The sequence below is a fragment of the Aristolochia californica genome, unplaced genomic scaffold (genome assembly GCF_029961685.1).
Source record: "Aristolochia californica isolate CCGP_79_NKW_82.1479 unplaced genomic scaffold, dmAriCali1.0.hap1 SCAF_457, whole genome shotgun sequence".
Taxonomy (NCBI): Eukaryota; Viridiplantae; Streptophyta; class Magnoliopsida; order Piperales; family Aristolochiaceae; genus Aristolochia; species Aristolochia californica.
In genome coordinates, this window is record NW_027182167.1 from 3725 (window position 1) to 17500 (window position 13776).

The 13776-nt window shown below is 34.6% G+C and overlaps 1 pseudogene; it reads right to left on the reverse strand.

Moving 5' to 3' along the window:
- Positions 1 to 5139: 5139 nt before the first annotated feature.
- LOC137964834 (uncharacterized) lies at positions 5140 to 9114 on the reverse strand (annotated as a pseudogene).
- Positions 9115 to 13776: the final 4662 nt, after the last annotated feature.

Sequence of the window (13776 nt, forward strand, 5' to 3'; positions counted from 1 at the left end):
ATCTGGGCTATTATTATTTCGATCAAGCCGCCATGGTGAAATTGGTAGACACGCTGCTCTTAGGAAGCAGTGCCAGAGCATCTCGGTTCGAATCCGAGTGGCGGCATTCTCTAAAAGGGCACAATAGATCCTATACTGAATTCAATTCCGGATTTCTATAATTGAAAACCCCCTTTTCTTTTTTTTTTTAATCGTTTTTTATGATATTTGATACTTTAGAACATATATTAACTCACATCTCTTTTTCGATCATTTCAATTGTCATTACGATTCATTTAATGAAATTACTAGTTCATGAAATCGTAGGACTATGTGATTCGTCAGAAAAAGGTATGATAGTTACTTTTTTCTGTATAACAGGATTATTAGTTACTCGTTGGATTTATTCGAGACATTTCCCATTAAATGATTTATATGGATCATTAATGTTCCTTTCGTGGAGTTTCTCCATTTTTCATATGGTTTCGAAAATACGGAACCATAAAAATGATTTAAGCGCAATAACAGCTCCAGGTACTATTTTGACTCAAGGCTTTGCCACTTCGGGACTTTTAACTGAAATGCAGCAATCCGCAATATTAGTGCCTGCTCTACAATCCCAGTGGTTAATGATGCACGTGAGTATGATGTTATTGAGCTACGCAGCTCTTTTATGCGGATCGTTATTATCAGTAGCTCTTTTAGTCATTACACTTAGAAAAAACATAGATATTCTTGATAAAAGTAAAAATTTACTAATTGGATCATTTTATTTTGATGAGATACAATACTTAAATGAAAAAGGAAGTGTTTTACAAAGCACCTCCTTTCTTTCATTTAGAAATTATCACAAGTCTCAATTTACTCGACGGTTGGATCATTGGAGTTATCGTGTTATTAGTCTAGGATTTACTTTTTTAACCATAGGTATTCTTTCGGGAGCAGTATGGGCTAATGAGGCATGGGGATCTTATTGGAATTGGGACCCTAAGGAAACTTGGGCATTTATTACTTGGACCATATTCGCAATTTATTTACATACTAGAACGGCTCAAAGTTTGCAAGGTGTGAATTCCGCAATTGTGGCTTCTGCGGGATTTCTTATAATTTGGATATGTTATTTCGGGGTCAATCTATTAGGGGTAGGACTACATAGTTATGGTTCATTCACATTAACATCTAATTGAAGAAAAAGCTTGAAGAGTCCATAGTGGTCCCCTTAGATAGCGAAAGTTTTTCGAGTTTTTGAGAACCATTACATTGGTTCTCAAAAACTCCGGATGTTTCTGATTACAATTCAAAACCACTTCACTCTTTTTCTTTTGATTTTTTCATTTATAGTTATAGAAAATAAAATGATTTTAAAAATCAAAGGAGTTTTTGACTTTATGTCTTATTCTATCTAATTATTTATAAAAAATTTAGATAGAATAGCTTCGACCTTGTCAACTGATAACGAGAGAACGAAATCGGGATAAAGACCAATACCTATTACAGGTAAAAAGATACAGGTCGAAATAAATAATTCTCGTGGTCCAGAATCAAAAAAATAAGAGTTTGTAACATTGAAAAGCTTGTATCCATAGAACATCTGGCGTAACATAGATAATGAATAAATAGGAGTTAATATAATTCCAATAACCATTACAAAAGTAATTAGTATTTTGGGAATTATAAAATATTTAGAGCTAGTAATTATTCCAAAAAAAAACTAATAACTCCGAAGCAAAACCACTCATTCCCGGCAATGCAAGAGAAGCCATCGAAAAACTACTGAACATGGTAAATATTTTTGGCATTGGGATCGCAATTCCGCCCATTTCGTCGAGATAAACAAGACGTATTCGATCATAACTCGTTCCCGCCAAGAAAAAAAGTGCAGCACCAATAAATCCATGAGAGATTATTTGTAAAATGGCTCCGTTGAGTCCCGTATCGGTTATGGAACCAATTCCTATAATTATGAAACCCATATGAGATACGGAAGAATAGGCTATTCTCTTTTTAAAATTGCCTTGACCAGGAGAAGTTGAAGCTGCATAGATTATTTGAATTGCTCCTACTATCATCAACCATGGAGAAAATATAGAATGAGCATGGGGTAATAATTCCATATTGATCCGAATCAATCCATATGCTCCCATTTTTAATAAGATTCCGGCTAGAAGCATACATGTACTGTAATGTGCTTCCCCATGGGTATCTGGTAACCATGTATGTAGGGGTATAATCGGTGATTTGACAGCATAAGCAATAAGGAAGCCCAAATATAATATTATTTCCAATGCCGCGGGATATGATTGATTAGCTGATGTTTCAAAATTTAATGTTGGGTCATTCGACCCGTATAAACCCATACCTAGAACTCCTATTAAAAGAAAAATGGAACCCCCTGCAGTGTACAAAATGAACTTTGTAGCTGAGTACAAACGTTTCTTACCCCCCCACATGGATAGAAGTAGGTAAACAGGAATTAATTCTAACTCCCACATGACGAAAAAAAGTAAAAGGTCTCGAGAGGAAAATAATCCTATTTGACCACTGTACATTGCTAACATAAGGAAATGGAACAATCGAGAATCCCGAGTAATTGGCCAAGCCGCTAAGGTAGCTAAAGTAGTAATGAATCCCGTTAGTAAAATGGGTCCTATGGAAAGTCCATCAATTCCCAGTCTCCAGTGAAAATCAAAAATATTTATCCATTTATAATCCTCCTCCAATTGGATTAATTGGTCGTCGAATTGGAAATGATAACAGAATGCATAGGTTGTTAGAAGCAGCTCTAAAAAGCATATGCACATAGTATACCATCTAACCCCCTTATTCCCCCTATGAGGGAGAAAAAAAATTAACAAACCCGCGGATATCGGCAAAATAACAATTATTGTTAACCAAGGAAAATAGCTCGTGGTAAAGACAAGATAGACTTTGACCAGAAAGACCCGCCCCCAGAATAATATATTCTATTCTATTTTCCCGAGTACGGGTCTTTGTCGGTAAAGAGGAATCAAATGTATTCAAGTGGAGTTTTCTAGAACGTATCAATAAGCTAGACCCATACTGCGAGTTGTCTCATGCCATAAATAAACCCGGACGCTCAAGAAATCCGTTGGACAAGCGGATTCACATCTTTTACAACCTACGCAGTCCTCCGTTCTTGGAGCAGAAGCTATTTGCTTAGCTTTACAGCCGTCCCAAGGTATCATTTCCAATACATCTGTGGGACACGCTCGTACACATTGAGTACATCCTATACAGGTATCATAAATCTTTACTGAATGTGACATTGGATATATAAAATTTTTGAATATTATTATTATTAATTTGATTTTCGATCTGGTAAAAAAAGAAGTAGTAAATAAATCATGTATTCTAGACACCAGACGAATCAGTGGGTTACCTTAATTTGTTTTTTTAGAATCAATAGATTGCTGGATCTGTTCATGAGAAAGAGCCAGGATACTTTGATTTCTTACGTTTCGGCAAACATGAATTAGTTAGACATGTTAATTCTAATTTTAGAATTAGATAAATTATATCTATTTATCCATATTCTATCCATATATATATATATATATAGAATATATAGAAGGATATCTGTGTTTATTTATATCTATATCATTACGACTACGATTATTTATTCAACAAATTTGATTGATTGATACGAGTTGATTTTCTGTTACGATGGATCGACGAAACAATAGCCGGTCCAATAGCTGCTTCAGCGGCGGCAATAGCTATAACAAAGATCGATAAAATGTCTCCTTTTAATTGACGACTATCAAATAAATCAGAAAATGTTACGAGATTTAGATTAACCGCATTCAGTATAAGCTCAAGGCACATAAGTGCTCTAACCATGTTTCGACTTGTGATCAATCCATAAATACCGATAGAAAATAAATAGGCACTCAAAACAAGTCCGTGTTCGAGCATCATTGACTAACTCCTCATCAATCTCGATTCATTTCAATATGAACAACAATTTTTTAACCGATTTGATTGACTCGAATATAACAAGTGCGTAACAAACGAAAGCATTGGCAATGGATAGAACTAAACCTTTTATTATTTGACATTCCATATGAACAAAAATAGAATTGAAGGAAAATAGATGTACTAACAATAAGCAATAAGGCAGAACAAGGCCGAGGCCTTATTTTTTTTTTTTTTTCTTTGATTTTTTATTTCTAATCCTAACTCTTTTTTACTGACGAGCCATAGCAATTGCACCTATCAAAGCAACTAAAAGAATTATAGAAACAAGTTCAAATGGAAGATAAAAATCCGTTGATAAATGAATCCCAATTTGTTGAACGTTACTTATCAGGTCCTGTTCTATAATCTGGCTTGATCTTGTAGTCCAAATAATCCCGTACCACGACGTATCTAAGATAGTAGTAATTAATGAAAACAAAATACTTGTACAAACCAGTAAAGTAACCCCATCCCCAACGGTCCAAAGAGAGAAATAATTGGAATATTCTGAACCTTTCATGAACATCACGGCAAATATGATTAAGACATTTACGGCCCCCACGTAAATGAGGAGCTGTGCAGCAGCTACAAAATAGGAGTTAGATGGAATATAGAATAAGGCTATAGAAACAAGAACCAATCCCAAAGAAAAGGCAGACAAAATTGGACTCGTAAGTAATACCACTCCGAGACTTCCTAATATAAGTCCTGATCCCAGAAATACTAAAAGAATATCATGTATTGGTCCAGGTAAATCCATTATGCGTAAAATAAGAGATAAATTAAGTAGAAATATTTCATGACCTTACTGACCGGGCCAGGAAAAGGGGGTTACCCTATTTTTTTCTTGTCAATGATGATACGTTCTTAATTGAATTAAATCTTAATGGGATGTGGATTGACGTAGATACTGTTATTGGACCAATCCCACTTCTGTATCTGAAAGTGAAAGTGTAGTTCGGAATTGTATATTTCGAAATAACCACAGATATATGAATTCCATTTTCAATTCAAATAAAGCCATGATTCCCACAAATCAGTAGTTATATTTATGATTTGTGGTTACTGCCGAACCAAAAAGAAAGAACCCTGATCAAAACAGAATCTTAGTAATTTGGTAATTTTGGTAATCATTATCATTATTGAAAAAGGAAAAGGGGTTTAGTTTATCCGCGGCTATTTTTATTTATTTGAGTGGAATTCATATTCATAATTGTTTGTTTGAATTGTGTAATCCCCCATTATTGACACTGGTAGACGACCCAAAGCAATTTGATTATAATTCAATTCGTGACGATCATAAGTAGAAAGTTCATATTCCTCAGTCATTGATAAACAATTTGTTGGACAATACTCGACGCAGTTGCCACAAAATATACAGATTCCAAAATCAATACTATAATTAAGCAGCCGTTTCTTTCTAATATCTGTTTCCAATCTCCAATCAACAACAGGTAAATCTATGGGACATACACGAACACATACTTCGCAAGCAATACATTTATCAAATTCAAAGTGGATTCGACCGCGGAAACGCTCTGATGTGATCAATTTTTCATAAGGATATTGAATAGTTACAGGTAAACGATTCGCGTGGGATAAAGTAATCATGAAACTTTGACCAATGTACCTTGTAGCTCGTACTGTTTGTTGACCATAATTCATGAACCCAGTCACCATAGGGAACATATCGTGGATATCCATGAATAATTTGATGTTTCTTTCTCTTGCTTGAGAGAGGTTATGAACCTAGAATTTCATATTCTGTTACAGCGAAAGGCGTTGGAAAGAAGTTGTCAATAATAGATTACCTAGAGAAACAGGTAAAAGAAATTTCCATCCAAGATTTAATAGTTGGTCCATTCTCATCCTAGGTAAAGTCCACCTTGTTGTGATAGGAATGAACAGGAACAAATAAGCTTTAGCTAATGTAATGAAGATACTAATTGTCGTTCCAAAGACCCCACCAGGTTTATTTATTCCGAAAAGCTTCGGAATGAATATGTACGGAATAGAGGAATTCCACCCCCCCAAGTACAGAACTGTTACAAATAATGAAGAAACTAGTAGATTTAGGTAAGACGCAATGTAAAATAAACCAAATTTTATACCCGAATATTCGGTTTGATAACCTGCTACTAATTCCTCTTCCGCTTCTGGTAAATCAAAGGGTAATCTCTCACATTCTGCTAGGGAAGAAACTAGAAAAACTATAAACCCTATGGGTTGGCGCCAAAGATTCCACCCCCAAAAACCATATTTAGACTGTGCCTCAACTATATCAATCGTACTTGAACTGTTAGATAATTATAGTCGATGATAACATCACTGTTCCTATCGCTATTCCAGAACCGTACATGAGACCTCCGCTTCATACGGCTCCTCGATGGCCACAAATAAATTTAAGGACTGACTTGGTATTCCCCCGGCTTGCTTTTTTTGTGGAGTAGCTAGAGTAAAGATGCATCGGGGAGTCCCTAATTAAACCAATGGAATTCTGTCTGCTATAATAACAAATAAAAGTGCTTCGGAATTGATCTCATCCTTATTTTTTTTTTTAATGCAAATTACAAAATTTTTCTTTGTTCAGCAATAACTGAATCCTTCAATAAAATATGCGCTGTATCGGTAAAAATTTCGACCCATAGATTGCGCGATTACGAAAAATAATTAGACCCCGCACCAATTCATGAATCCTGATAAGAATTCCATTCCATCTATATAAATGTAGATCAGAAAAAAAAAGAATAAAAAAAGATCTCTTATCATTTTAATTTTTCCTATTGCATTCCATTTCTTTCGTTCCTGTTCTTCTTTCTCAGAAGGGGATTCTAAAAAATAAAATAAAGGATTATTTCGTTCCCAATAGTTATTTCTTTAATCAGTGGGTAGGAGTATACTCTGGATCGGAATCATCGGGAAGTACTCCTTGATCATTTCTACCAACGTAAAGCCCTCATTATGATTCCTTTCATGCAAAAATATCTCTTTGGATACCTTACATTATTTCCATTACTAATCCTTTGCGTATCTTAGTGTTCCTAACCACCCACCCTTTTTTTGATTGATTCAAAATATGGATAAAATTGTAAAAACCCATACAAGTGATCTTTTGTACCCGCTTCAAGCCATGATGACTAATCATCCAATCTTGGGGTAAACAGTTTACGCTGCTTATGTTTACTTCTACCTTACTCTCGTACATAGGGAATGAGAATCAATCTTATTACTGCAAATTAATAAGCAGTTTTGTTTCACTCATATAACTATCTGGTTTAGCTCATCGACCCAAGTGATGAATAAAGAAAAGTGAAGATATTTATACAATCAGTACATTCAATCTTCTTTCCTAAAACAAGTGGGTAAGGTAAAGTTGATGTTCCAACGAATCACACGTAGAGATATTGATAACACACATAGAGTTAATGGTATTTCATAACTAATCGATTGAGCAGCAGCTCGTAGACCACCTGAAAAGGAATATTTATTATTCGAGCCATATCCTGACATAAGAAGTCCAATAGGGACAATACTGGAAATGGCGATCCAGAAAAAAACACCTATACTGAGATCGGCCAGAACAAGGCGATACCCAAAAGGAATTACTGAATAACTAAAAAAAATGGATATGGCCGCTATAGACGGGCCGATACTGAATAAACGAATATCCCCCCTAGATGGGAGAAGATCCTCTTTCAAAAGTAGCTTAGTCCCATCCGCTAGAGCTTGAAGAATTCCCAAAGGACCGGCGTATTCAAGCCCAATACGTTGTTGTAATGCTGCAGATATTTCTCTTTCTAACCACACAATCACGAGTACTCCTATTGTGATTCCTGATACAGGAGTAAAAATAGGGACAAGCGCCCATATGAGGCTATAGACTTCTTCTAAATACTCCGATCTGGAAAAAGAATTGATAGCTTGTATTTCTGTCGTATCAATTGTCATTTCAACGATCAACCTCTCCCATAATGATATCTATACTACCTAGTATCGTCATGATATCAGCCAATTTCATTCTTTTAACTAACTGAGGAAGAATTTGCAAATTGATGAAACCTGGTGGACGAATTTTCCATCTCCAAGGAAAAACACTATTATCTCCTATCAAAAAAATGCCTAATTCTCCCTTGGGGGCTTCTACTCTTACATAAAGTTCTTGCTTCGACAATTCAAAAGCGGGTGAAGGTTTTTTACTAATGAATCGATAATCAAAATCATTCCATTCGGAATGGCGCCCTCCATCAAAGCGTCGCACTTCTAAATTCTCATAGGCCCCTCCCGGAATTCCTTCTATAGCTCGTTGAATAATTTTTACGGATTCCGTCATTTCACCGATTCGCACTAAATAACGAGCTAATGAGTCTCCTTCTTTTTGCCACTGGACCTCCCAATCGAATTCATCGTAACACTCATAATGATCAACTTTACGAAGATCCCATTGGATTCCGGAAGCTCGTAACATTGGTCCATGATAAACCCCAATTTATTGCTTCTTCTCCACCAATAATGCCTACTCCTTCAACTCGTTGCAAAAAAATGGGATTCCGCGTAATAAGTTTTTGATATTCCACTACCTCTGTTAAAAAATAATCGCAGAAATCCAAACATTTATCTATCCAACCATAAGGTAGATCAGAAGCTACTCCTCCGATACGGAAGTAATTGTGCATCATTCGCATACCTGTGGCAGCTTCAAATAGATCATATAGCAATTCCCTTTCTCTTAAAATATAGAAGAAAGGAGTTTGTGCACCGATATCCGCCATAAAAGGCCCCAGCCATAACAAATGAGAAGCTATACGACTCAACTCCAGCATAATTACTCTGATATAGCTAGCTCTTTTAGGTACTTGAATATTTCCCAACTGTTCTGGTCCATTTACCGTTATTGCTTCCGTGAACATAGTTGCTAAATAATCCCAACGTGTTACATAAGGCAGATATTGTATAATTGTTCGGTTTTCCGCAATTTTTTCCATTCCTCTATGTAAATAACCTAATACGGGTTCACAGTCAATAACATCTTCACCATCCAGAGTAACGATGAGTCGAAGAACACCATGCATTGATGGGTGGTGAGGACCCATATTGACTATCATGAGGTCTTTTCTTGTAGCCGGTACAGTCATATGTTTTCTTCCCCGATTCATTATTCATGAATTATCGAAAACAAAACGAGGTTCATCAAAATTCAAGATCTAATACTAATAAACCAAATAATTCAAATGAATCCCCAATCCTCAAATTAACGCGGTTTTGGCTCCCGAATATTCAGCTGACCAATTAATTCCTTATAACGTACTCTATTTTTTTTTGACAAATAAGCCAGCAGCCGTTGACGTTTTCCCAAAATCTTCCGCAGACCTCTCTGAGAGAAATAGTCTTTTCTGTGCAATTCTAGATGTGAAGTAAGTCTACGTATCTTATTAGTAAAATTGAATACTTGAAATTCAACGGATCCCCTGTTTTTTCCTTTTTCTTCTTGCGGAATAACTGAGATGAATGAACTTTTTATCATAAAAATAATTCTTCTCTTTCTTTTTTTTCTTTCTTTTTCACAAATATGGGTTTTACCGGTCAGGAATAATATAATAATAATGACAGTTATTTCAATCTTTCAATCTGGTACACACAGGAATCCAGATTTATTCATATAGTACTTTGTTTTTTATCAAAAAAACAATTTAATAAATCCAATTTCATTTGTAATTTGATTCGGATACGAAAGCATGTTACATTTTTGCACCCACGAAATATAAAATGATTTTGGCCTAAGAAGATTCCGCCGATTCATTCCTAGATCCAATTAATACGTTATTGAATTACTATTACTATCATGTATCAGAATGGAATGGAAGACAGCGTGCATGTAAATACGTCTGTCCTAGTCTACCGGATGTGAGCGTGATATATAGAAAAAGAAAATATACCATAAAAAAAATAGATAATATATCATCAAATAATTCTGTATCGTGGGTACATATGTATCCTTAACATACTGAAACGACTACTATTATTGGTATCAAACCAATAGCGATCCATACAAGCTAAATCTTCTAATCGATAATTGGGCCAAAGAAACAATTTAAATTGAATGCATTTATTTGTATCTGTATCAAGATACTTATTCTCATCTAAAAATTGCACACAATTTTTTATGTTATTCCCGTTGCAAAGTACTGTATTTCTATCCACAACATTCCCATTTCCGGAATTTAAATCCATTAGAATTCTTAATTCTCTACGACGTACAGGAGATAGAATATTTTCAGGAATAAAAAGTGAATCATAATGATTTTCGTCTCCATTCCCAAGCGTTTTTCTATCTTGTGCAATAGATCCATCGAAATTATTCTCATCAACATATTTCCTTTTTCGGAATCTTCGATTTGTTTTGTGCTTACTCTTATGGGCCAATGAAATACTTATGGTTTGATACATAAGAAATTGCCCATCCCGTTTTAGAGACAGACGAACCGGTTCGATAATGAATATTCCCTTTCTTATCAATTCCGTAATTGTTAGCTCCTTATCAATCAGCATTACATCCAGGCGCATTTCTCCTCTTTCAATAGAGGATATAGCAATTTCACTTGGATTTTTCAGTCTAAGCAGGAAACAATATACCTTAACATTATTGATTATTCTTTGATTCAGAGGTTCATCCCATCTCAATTGAAAAAGCAAATACTTTTTCAGGAGAAAATCAAGTTCTGCCTCCTTCTTGCTTTTAGATTTCCTTTTCTTTTTACGTTTTTTATTTTTAATGTCTGATTCGGTTTCCGCGTAATCCTTTTCAAAATCTTTTTTTTTGTTTCGTGCATCTGATCCAAGATTCTTTTGGTTTCGTAGATCTGATCCAAAATCTTCTTGGCCCCGCTGTTCTTTTTCTTCTTGATTTCGATTCTCTAATTCAAGATATTCTTCTTTTTGATTGGATGATATACGAAGACTCTCTTTTTGATTTCCATTGATATTTCTACTAATATTTTCATTTCCATTAAAATTAAAAAAAAGTAATTGGATTGGTATAATCCAGGGTTTAATCTTATATGCATCATAAAGCAGTCTAAATTCTTGGAAGAACCAAGGTTCCAGATTCGGTATGGGACCATATAACACGTCTTCATTCATTCCCATCCAATCAAAAAAAAAAACCTTTTTTATTGGATGGGTTAATTTTTTGATCAATCATGAGATTGAGATAAAAAAGATCCTTTTTCTCAATTATTTTATAATCATTAGTTCTCGTCTTAGTATCTTTGCTAATGTTAGTCCTCGCGCCCATGTTAGTCCTGGTTTCAATATCGAGATTTTTTTTAAGACAAAAATTTAGAATTCCGCACTCAAAATATTTTCGATCTAGATTTTGACCTGTATCAATAATACACTCTTTCCCTAAATAATCACTACTAGCTGTACTCCCTAATACATAAAATAATTCGAGTTTAGGTGTGTGGTAATTATATGAAATCTTTCGTCCCTCATTTACCTGTAAAGGGGACCCATAAATATATGGGTTCTTTCTATCCTCATAATTAATATACTTATGTGCTAAAAGAACATATCTGTACTGTTTTTTATTTTTACTCGACAATGAATTCTCTCCATAAGAATTTTCATTCTTGTAATGAATGAATCGGTTTTTTTCATATGAATCTAAAAATTTGAAGTCTTTATTTTGAATCATGCGGTGTTGATTGACTCTATTTCGCCATTTTTGCGGTACTAATCTGGACCATCTAGTCTGAGATAAATTGTATTGATAATGACCTCTTAACCAGTCTTTCCATTCATTGATTCCAGAATTCGGAAGTTTTTTACGCCTTGTTTTTGAATCAGATACTTCTCGTGTGACCTTTATTCTATCCTTGAAAAAGGTGTATGCTCCATGATATTGAAGTGCAGATCCAAAGGGATCCTTGTTAATAACCTGAATTTGTGATAATTTGTAAAATACATATCCTTGGGATAAGGAAGATAAGTCACAATAAGTCTTTGAATGTTTATTACTAATATTAGAAAGCGACTTTTTTACAGTCGAAATAAAGTGAATTGCATTTTGGTTCGTTTCATCAATTACTTCTTGATTTGTTTCATCATTGTAAATGTATTTATTGAGAGTTTTTTTTATTGATTCAAGTAAAAGTTGTGCATTTTTTTCTGGGAATGTTAATAGTAGATAGACGGATACCAATGTATATTCTTTCAACGAAAGATTTCAGAAAATAGTGCCATTTGCGTATTAATCGCGCACTTATTTTTTTTGATATCCACAAAATATCTTTCAAAAACTCCCATCTTTTTATTATCACAACTCGTCTTGTTAGAAATAAGATTTATATCCGGAGTTCCCATTTTTTTTTTCTCCGCGATTCTTTCAATTTGATCTCTAATTGTGATTGTACTATTAGCCAGATCCTTGATTTTTTTTTCTGTGAGTGAATAATTTGTCCAATCCATGGATCTAATTTGAATGATCGATTCATCGGTAATCTTATTACTGATTATAGAATCTTTTCTATTTTCATTCGGTTCATATACTTTCCTCAATCCCAATAATAAAATTGGGTTTACTTTTTCAAGTTCTTTTATTATTCTTTTCATTTTTATTATTCTTTTACTTTTAATAAGGAGAATTCTTTTGATAACCCCACTTGTTTTTTCTTTTGCAAATTTTAGAAACCTTTTTTTTTTTTTTTTTAAAACTTTTAGAACTCGAAAACATTTATTTTTCAACTTTGTAATTTTTTTGCAAATTCTTTACAAACGGGTTTAAAAAAAGAAGGTCGTTTTCGGGGAGAACCAAAAGGTAGTTCAGCTTCCATTCCCCAGATTGTTAAAAAAGAAAAATTGTCTCTTTTTCCTTTCTTTTTTATTGGACTTCCAAGGGGGGGTCTTACCCTTATTGCGCCAAGGTTTCAGACAGAAAGGAAATTGGATTTTTATCTGAATACCATCTGTTAACCAGTTTTTTGGAAATTCTGTTTCTGATAATTGAACACCCATTATAGGTGCATTTAACGTGCATTTCTCTATCCCAGTCTTTAAAATCTTCGTACCACTCAGGGAATTGAAATAATAGCATACGGCCGAGATTTTTAGCTATTATTAATGAGGGCAGTACGATGTAATTTTCTAAGAATTGATTGGGTTACTAACATCGAACCCTTATTGCTTGAGCAAATAGAATACTATCCCAAGTTTCTGCTATTGCTATCCGTTCATTCTCCTTTTTTTTTCTCCTCCTTGTTTTTGCCCTTTTCTTTTGCCTCCCTTCCGCTTAGAATCTTCATAATCTGAAGTTTTAATTCCAGGCTTTCCCCCGTCCGATTCCTAAAGATTGGGTTCATCATTTCGGAGATATCAAAAGAAAAAAAAAATGTTTGTCTATTCTGTCCAAAAAAAGCGGGGAATGCACGTTTCCTTGAAACATTTCCCAAATAGTTGTTTTACGTCTTTGAGCACGCATGGATCCTTTGATTAGGTCCCGGCGAAAATCCGGTTGTTGTGAGTAGCGTATCAAAGCCACCTCTTCCGCTTTGATCACTATTGCTACCGGCACTGATACTAGTATCAGTACCGGGTATTTTCATCGTCATCACTATAAATTACCACACGTTTGGCTTTTCTTGAACGAATCCCAGGATCCTCTGTCGTTTCTTCCTCATTTTGCCCCTCTTGCTCTTGTTCTTCCAATTTCATCGATCAATTTATATGGACCATCGAGGAACTTTTTTAGTGACTTTCTGTACCCCAATGGAGTTTTTTCTAATTGGTTTCATCAGTTAAATCAGTTGTAACTGCATCAATAGA